Below are 8,514 nucleotides of genomic sequence, written 5' to 3' on the forward strand. Positions count from 1 at the left end.
GTTAAAGATGTTAGTGCTTTATTAAAAACGTTTATATTTATTTGTGTGTTTGTGTTTTACTTTTTCTTATTTTTACACTTTTTCTTCCCTATGGGGGCTGCCATTTTTTGTTCCATTTCTGTATGTGTCGATTAACGACACATACAGACATGGAATACGGCAGCCACAGTCCCATAGGGACTGCGAACGGCTCCCGTCCCATTCACTTGTGTGTACGGCGTCTGTGTGGGAACTGCGCATGCGCCGCTCCCACACAGTCCAATTTGAAATTGGCGCCGTCCGGCGCCATTTTCCTGTGGACCGGAAGTCGCGGCCGGACAGTAAGATTACTACTTCCGGTCGCGGCTTCCGGACTTGTGCACTTGCACCAGCGGCAGCAGACGGAGCGGACGTGCCGGAGGGAGCCGCGGCGGCAGGAGCAGGTAAGAGATTTAAATGTATGTTCCGTGTTTGTGTGTGTTTACTACTGTATGTAAACCTACTACACTGTGTGTTAGCTCAAAAAATGGCGACACACAGTGTAGGAGGTTACACCGTTCAAACCCCTCGTTTATCCCGGCACTAGCCAGGATAAAGGAGGGGGGGATGCTGAGAGCTCACTAGAGCGAGGGCTTTTCACCCAATGTTGCAATGCTGCAATTTTGGGAATAGCTCCATCTAGTGACCAGAAATGGGTAATATTATAAATTAGAATTAATTTATAATATTTCCTGACTAGTGAAAAAAAAATAAAAAATTTGAACAATGTTTAATCACCCACACACTACGTTTAATTTTTTAAAAAAAAACATGTTTTTCTGGCAACACATTGCCTTTAAAGAGGCTCTGTCACCAGATTCTCAAATCCCTATCTCCTATTGCATGTGATCGGCGCTGCAATGTAGATAACAGGAACGTTTTTTGTTTTTTTTTAAAAACGGTCATTTTTGGCCAAGTTATGAGCTATTTTATATATATGCAAATGAGGCTTGAAATGGACAACTGGGCGTTTTTTTTCGTTATGTCCAACTGGGCGTGTATTGTGTTTTTAACTGGGCGTGTTTACGTGTATGACGCTGACCAATCAGTGACCAGTCAGCGTCATACACTCCTCTCCATTCATTTACACAGCTGCACAGCGTTCTTACTAGAACGATGTGCAGCCACATACACAAGTGTCCTGATAATGAATACACATGACCTCCAGCCTGGACGTCATGTGTATTCAGAATCCTGACACTTCTGACTCTTTCCTGTGAGATTTCCAGCAAAATCTCATTTACCTCCGTAATCTCGCGAGATTTCGTTATCCTTGTTGGAATCTCAGAGAAAAGATTCAGAAGTGTCAGGATTCTGAATACACATGACGTCCAGGCTGGAGGTCATGTGTATTCATTATCAGGACACTGTAGTAACGTTAATCTCTGTGTATGTGGCTGCACATCGCTGCTGTGTAAATGAATGGAGAGGAGTGTGTGACGCTGACTGGTCACTGATTGGTCAGCGTCATACACTTAAACACGCCCAGTTAAAAACACAATACACGCCCAGTTGGACATAACGAAAAAAAAACGCCCAGTTGTCCATTTCAAGCCTCATTTGCATATATATATAAAATAGCTCATAACTTGGCCAAAAATTAACGTTTTAAAAAAAAAACTAAAAACTTTACTGTTATCTACATTGCAGCGCCGATCCCATGCAATTGGAGATAGGGGTTTGAGAATCTGGTGACAGAGCATCTTTAAGTTCAATAGGAAAGTCAAGTTCCGCAACAACCGCCATTGTTCCCAGAATCCTCTGCGGCTCCACCGCGTGTTCTCAGCAACGCTGCAGGTTACACATATATAAAAAAGAAGGCATCATGTGACCCCCTGCAGCCAATCACAGGCTGGAGAGGTCACATGTCATTATAGGGGTCATCTGGACACAGCCGGAAGAGCAGGGACATGTTGCTATGGTAACTCTCGGAGAGGGGAGGATCGGCCTTGTTGTATTTCTGTAGTAGATATTCGGGGGGATTATACGTCCACCATTTGGGGTGAATATTCGGGGTGATTTCCTTGCGTGTTGTGGGTCGTATTCGCTACGTGTGAACATTCCCTTAACCCCTTTGCGCTATTTCACGTACAGTTACGTCATGGGATATGGCCTTTTCCCGCATCTCCACGTAACTGTACGTGAAACAGATGGAGCTGGCTCAGGAGCTGAGCCAGCGACATCACCGCCGGGTGACAGCTGTATGTTACAGCTGGCACCCTGAGGTATCGGCCAGGACCGGAGCTAGCCTCCGATCCGACCGATTAACCCCTCACATGCTGCGTTCAATAGAGATCGCAGCATGTGAGGAGTTTATAGCCACCGGCACCCCAGCAACGTGATCGCTGGGTTACCGGTGGCTGCAAAGGCGATCGGAGGGCTAATACTTACCTCCCGGTCCGCCAGTAACGGAATTCTCCTATGCCCCGTCGTCGGCGGGGCCCAGGAGGCTTCCGGTACCATCGGCAAGATGGCGCCGCCTCAGCTTCCGGCTCAGAAGCTGAGCCGGCGTCATCAGCAGTGAGTGTCCGCTGTATGTTACAGCGGACACCCCGATCTATCGCCAGGAACCGGAGCTAGCTCCGATTCCTGGCATTAACCCCTTCGATGCAGCGATCCATTGTGATCACTGCATCCTAGAGGTTTGTAGAAAATCGGCAGCCTTGCCATGCGATGGCAAGGCTGGCGACTGCTACTATGGCAACAGGAGCCCTAACAATGGACTCCTGTCTGCCATTACATAAGCTGATTAGGCCCCGCCCAGAGGCGGAGCCTGATCGGCTTGCTGTCAGTCAACAACTGACAGTTCCAATACATTGCACTACATAGGTAGTGCAATGTATTAGAACATCAAACAAACAAACAGTTGGACATTCAAGTCCCCTAGTGGGACTAAAGAAAAGTGTAAAAAAAAAGTGTAAAAAAAGTAAAAATAAAAGTTGTAAAAAATACAATAAAAGTTTCAAATAATAACACAAAACACAATCGCCCTTTTTCCCTTATCAAGTCATTTATTATAGAAAAAAATAATAAAGCCATACATATTTGGTATCGCTGCGACCGTAACGACCTGAACTATAAAAATATGATGTTATTTATTCCGCACAGTGAACGCCGTAAAAAAAAAAACAACTCAAAAACACTGCCATAATTACTGTTTTTTTGGTCACTGTCTTCCAAAAATGTAAATAAAAAGTGATCAAAAAGTTGCATGTACCAAAAATGGTACCTATAAAATCTATACCTCGTCTCGCAAAAAAACAAGCCCTCACACAGCTCCATCGATGAAAAAATTTAAAAGTTATGGCTCTCACAACTTGGCGACAGAAAAAATACATTCTCTTTACAAAAGTAATTTTATTGTGCAAAAAGTTATAAAAAAGTTCTATAAATTAGGTATCGCCGGAATCGGACTGACCCGCAGAATGAAGGTAACATGTAGTTTATAATGCGTGGTGAACGCTGTATAAAAAAAAAAAACAACTAAAAAACAAAGGCAGAATTGCAGTTTTTTGGTCACCTTGCCTCCCAAAAAAAGGATAACAAGTGATCAAAAAGTCGCATGTACCTCAAAATGGTGCCAATAAAAGCTACAGCTCGTCCCGTAAAAAAAAAAGAACCCTCATACCGCTACGTCTATGAAAAAATAAAATTAGTTAAGGCTCCAATAAGTCAGGAGAGAAAAATATGCAGGTGTGCCGGCCCGAGGGGAAGGTTTCTTCTGTTTCAAAAGGCGATGTATCAAGGCACTAAAATTAGGGAACCAGGAAGGGGAGGGCTCAAACCATCTGACTATGCCCCTTATGTACTCTGCCGAGCTCACATATGCCCCACATTATAAACGGAAACAACAGTGATACTCCAAACAAAACTATTACCAAGCAAATTCCACGCTCCAAAACCCAAATGGCGCTCCCACCCATCTGAGCCCTACAGCGGCCCAAACAGCAGTTTACTTTCACATATATGGCATCACCATACCCGGGAGAACCCTTTTAACAATTTTTGGGTGTGTGTCCCCAGTGGCACAAGCTGGGCACGACATATTTGACACTGAATTGGCATATCTAGGGAAAAATTTTAATTTGTACCTTCCGCAGCGCAATCATTTATGGAAAAGACCTGTGGGGTGAAAATGCTCACTACACCTCTTAATAAATGCCTTGAGGGGTGCAGTTTCCAAAATTGGGTCACTTCTCAGGGGTTTCTTTTATTATTTCACATCAGAGCCTCCGCAATTGTGAACCAATACTTTATATGTCGCCAAATTAGGCCTCAATTTGACATGGTACTCTTTCACTCCTGAGCCCTGTCAAATGTCCAGGCAACAGATTAGGGCCACACGTAGGGTGCTTCTAAAACCGGGAAACACCGCATAAAAATTGAGAGCTGTCTTGTTATGGTGGCACAAGCCGGGCACCACATATCCGCATATCTATGGAAAAATCCCATTTTCATTCTCCCACATCGTGTGCACACGAATTTCTGCAAAACACCTGTGGTGTTAACATGCTCACTACACCCCTAGGTGAATACCTTGAGGGTGTTGTTTCCAAAATGGGGTCACTTCTGGGGGGGATCCACTGTTTTGGTTCCACAGGGACTTTGCAAATGCAACATAGCAACCAGAAACCAAATGCAGCAAAATCTGTACACCAAAAGCAAATGGCGCTCCTTCCCTTCTGAGCCCTGCCGTGTGCCCAAACAGCATTTTATGACCACGTGTGGGGCATTGCCGCACTCCAGAGAAGTTGCTTTACAAATGTTGGGGTTCTTTTTATCCTTTATTTGTTGAGAAAATTAAAAATTTGGAGCTAAAGCTACGTCTTATTGAAGAAAAAGGATTTTTTCTATTTTCACTGCCCAATTCTAATAAAATCTATGAAACATCTGTGGGGGCAAAATGCTCACTACACCCCTAGATGGATTCTTCAAGGGGTGTAGTTTTCTCAATGGAGTCACTTTTTTGACGTTTCCACTGTTTTGTCCCCTCAGGGGCTTTGTAAATGTGACATGGCCTCCGCAAACCATTCCTGCTAAATTTGAGCTCCAAAAGCCAAATAGCGCTCTTTCCCTTCTAAGCCCTGCCGTGTGTCCAAACAGCCGTTTATTACCACATGTGGGGTATTGTTTTACTCGGGAGAAATTGCTTTACAGATGTTGCAGAGCTTTTTCTCCTTTAGTCCTCGTGGAAATTAGAAAAAATTAGCTAAACCTACATTTTCTTTGAAAGAATGACGATTTTCATTTTCACGGCCTAATTGCAATAATTTCTGCAATAAACCTGCGGGGTCAAAATGCTCACTATACCCCTAGTTAATTTCCACAATGGGTGTAGTTTCCCAAATGGGGTCACTTTTGGGGGATTTCCACTGTTTTGGCACCGAAAGAGCCCTTCAAACCTGACATGGTGCCTAAAATATTTTCTAATAAAAAGGTGGCCCAAAATCCTCTAGGTGCTCCTTTGCTTCTGAGGCCGGTGCTTCAGTCCAGTAGCGCACTAGAGCCACATGTGGGATATTTCTAAAAACTGCAGAATCTGGGCTATAAATATTGAGTTGCGTTTCTCTGGTAAAAACTTCTGTGTTACAAAAAAAATGGATTCAAAATGAATTTCTGCAAAAAAAAAAATTAAATTTGAAAATTTCACCTCTACGTTGCTTTAATTCCTGTGAAACGTTTAAAGGGTTAAGAAACTTTCTAATTGCTGTTTTGAATACTTTGAGGGGTGAAGTTTTTAAAATGGGGTGACTTTTTGGGGGTTTCTAGTATATAAGGCCCTCAAAGCCACTTCACAACTGAACTGGCCCCTGTAAAAATAGGTTTTTGAAATTTTCTTGAAAATATGAGAAATTGCTGTTTATGTTCTAAGCCTTGTGACGTCATAGAAAAATAAGAGGATGTTCAAAAAACGATGCCAATCTAAAGTAGACATATGGGAAATGTGAACTAGTAACTATTTTGTGTAGTATAACCGTCTGTTTTACAAGCAGATGCATTTCCATTTAGAAAAATGCTAATTTTTGCAATTTTTCACAAAATTTTGGTGTTTTTCACTGGTAAATATTGAATTTATCGACCACATTTTTCCACTAACATAAAGTCCAATGTGTCACGTGAAAACAATCTCAGAATCGCTTGGATAGGTAAAAGCATTCCGGAGTTATTACCACATAAAGTGACACGTCAGATTTGAAAAAATGGGGCTGATCCTGAAGGCCAAAATGAGCTCGGTCCTGAAGGGGTTAAACCGCACGGTGAACGACATGAACAAGACATGTATAAGGATATGTGCACACACAGGACAGAACGTATTTCGGCCGCAAGTCCCGGACCGAACACAGTGCAGGGAGCCGGGCTCCTAGCATCATAGTTATGTACGACGCTAGGAGTCCCTGTCTCGCTGCAGGACAACTGTCCCGTACTGTAATCATGTTTTCAGTACGGGACAGTAGTTCCACGGAGAGGCAGGGACTCCTAGCTTCATACATAACTATGATGCTAGGAGCCCGGCTCCCTGCACTGTCTTCGGTCCACTACTTGAGGCCGAAATACGTCCATCAATTAGTGTGTGTGCACATACCCTAAAAGTCAGTGAATAAGTTGTATGTAGCGAATATTATGTCATTACAAAACACAAAACATCCGAAATAACGACTTACCCCAAAGAGGCCGGCACTGGAGGGGTTACATCCCGGCTAGGAGTCCAGTGGGCGGGGTCACTCAATGATTGACGGCTCTCTGTATACACACTCATACAGGGGTGACTGATAACAGAGAGAACACCCGACCAGCGCTGCTCTCTACCTCATACACGGCAATACCTGAAGGACCTGTGATGACGTCACCACCACGTGACCGCAGCGGAAGGGGCGGAGCTTATCAGTGGGGAGGAGAGAGGCGGTGGATGGGGAACCTGGGACGATGATCACGTGACCGCGGCGGGAGGGGCGGAGCTTATTAGAGAAGAGAGAGGCGGTGATCACGTGACCGCGGCATTAAAGGTAGGAGATTTGAAGTGGGAATAATGAGCGATGGACGGAGGATCTGTGAAGACGGATCACATGACATCAGGGGCGGATCTCTGTGAGGGAGCGGGGCTCATGCGCTGTGCAAAGTTGATGATCACGTGACCTGAGGGGCGGAGTTCTATGCCCTCCCTCCCCGGTCACATGGTGGTGACGTCATCACAGGTCCTGTTTCCGTGTATGGGGTGGAGCAGCGCCGGGCGGGTGTACATGATTCCGCTCACCGCTGTTGTTTAGTGTTCTCTCTGTTGTCAGTCGGGAGATTTCCCATGATGCAGTAGTAAGGTAAGGTTACATGAGGTCGTTTCTGTGCGGTTTTGGTGCGTTTTTGTCCAGCACAGTGTTAGTGATTATTATTATTTATTATTAGCGCTGTAAATATAAAATACAGGAGGTTTATCCCCTTGGTGACATCAGATCTATAGTATTATGTTGGACGTGCGCCGTCACACTAGAAGGAGCGGAGCCGGCACCGTACACGACTTCTGACCGCCGCCTGCAACCGCCGAGACCGGAGACAGCGCAATCCCGGCCGTGTAACCCCTCAGATGCCGTGATTAATAGCGACGGCGGCTTCTGATCAGTTAGAATAGCGGCTTCCTCTGTCCTCCGAAGAAAGTGCGCGATGCCGACCGGTCACCAGAGTAAGACATTGTAAGAGGGTTTTTTGTTTGTTTTTTTACAATAAATGATGTAAATATTAATAATAAGTAACGGAATCGCCGCATCCGTTATTATCCAAATGATTAACTATCAAGTTCTAACCGGCAGAAATAATTCACATGTGAACGTCGCTGTTTATGGTCCCCGCGATTCTCCAACATAGGGAATAAAAAGTCCCCAAAATGTCACCCACAAAATCTACATCTCACCCCACAAACCCCCCCCCCCCACACCGCGCAATCACCGGAAATATAACCCCCCCCCACACCACGCAATCACCGGAAATATAACCCCCCCCACCACACCGCGCAATCACCGGAAATATAAACCCCCTCACACACCGCGCAATCACCGGAAATATAAAACCCCCCCCCCCCCAACACCGCGCAATCACCGGAAATATAAACCCCCCCCCACACCGCGCGATCACCGGAAATATAACCCCCCCCTCACACCGCGCAATCACCGGAAATATAAACCCCCCCCCACACCACGCAATCACCGGAAATATAAACCCCTCACACCGCGCAATCACCGGAAATATAAACCCCCCCCCCACACCGCGCGATCACCGGAAATATAACCCCCCCCTCACACCGCGCAATCACCGGAAATATAAACCCCCTCACACACCGCGCAATCACCGGAAATATAAACCCCCCCCCACACCGCGCGATCACCGGAAATATAACCCCCCCCTCACACCGCGCAATCACCGGAAATATAAACCCCCCCCCCACACCACGCAATCACCGGAAATATAAACCCCTCGCACCGCGCAATCACCGGAAATATAAACCCCTCA

At 45.4% G+C, this 8,514-nt stretch overlaps 1 protein-coding gene and 1 long non-coding RNA gene across 2 annotated transcripts in view; one reads left to right on the forward strand and one right to left on the reverse strand.

Annotated features, from left to right (window-relative positions):
• LOC142664485 (uncharacterized) overlaps nucleotides 1–7,060 on the reverse strand; it is an 85,476-nt gene extending 78,416 nt beyond the window's left edge. The window contains exon 1 of the long non-coding RNA XR_012851291.1: nucleotides 6,681–7,060. This is a non-coding gene — a long non-coding RNA (uncharacterized LOC142664485). The remainder of the gene's footprint in view (nucleotides 1–6,680) is intronic.
• A 122-nt stretch (nucleotides 7,061–7,182) lies between these two features.
• LOC142664374 (uncharacterized) overlaps nucleotides 7,183–8,514 on the forward strand; it is a 32,888-nt gene continuing 31,556 nt past the window's right edge. Inside the window, exon 1 of the mRNA XM_075843445.1 lies at nucleotides 7,183–7,331. The gene's annotated coding sequence lies outside the window, so the exon portion shown is untranslated. The remainder of the gene's footprint in view (nucleotides 7,332–8,514) is intronic.

The sequence above is a fragment of the Rhinoderma darwinii genome, chromosome 1 (assembly GCF_050947455.1).
Source record: "Rhinoderma darwinii isolate aRhiDar2 chromosome 1, aRhiDar2.hap1, whole genome shotgun sequence".
Lineage (NCBI taxonomy): Eukaryota > Metazoa > Chordata > Amphibia > Anura > Rhinodermatidae > Rhinoderma > Rhinoderma darwinii.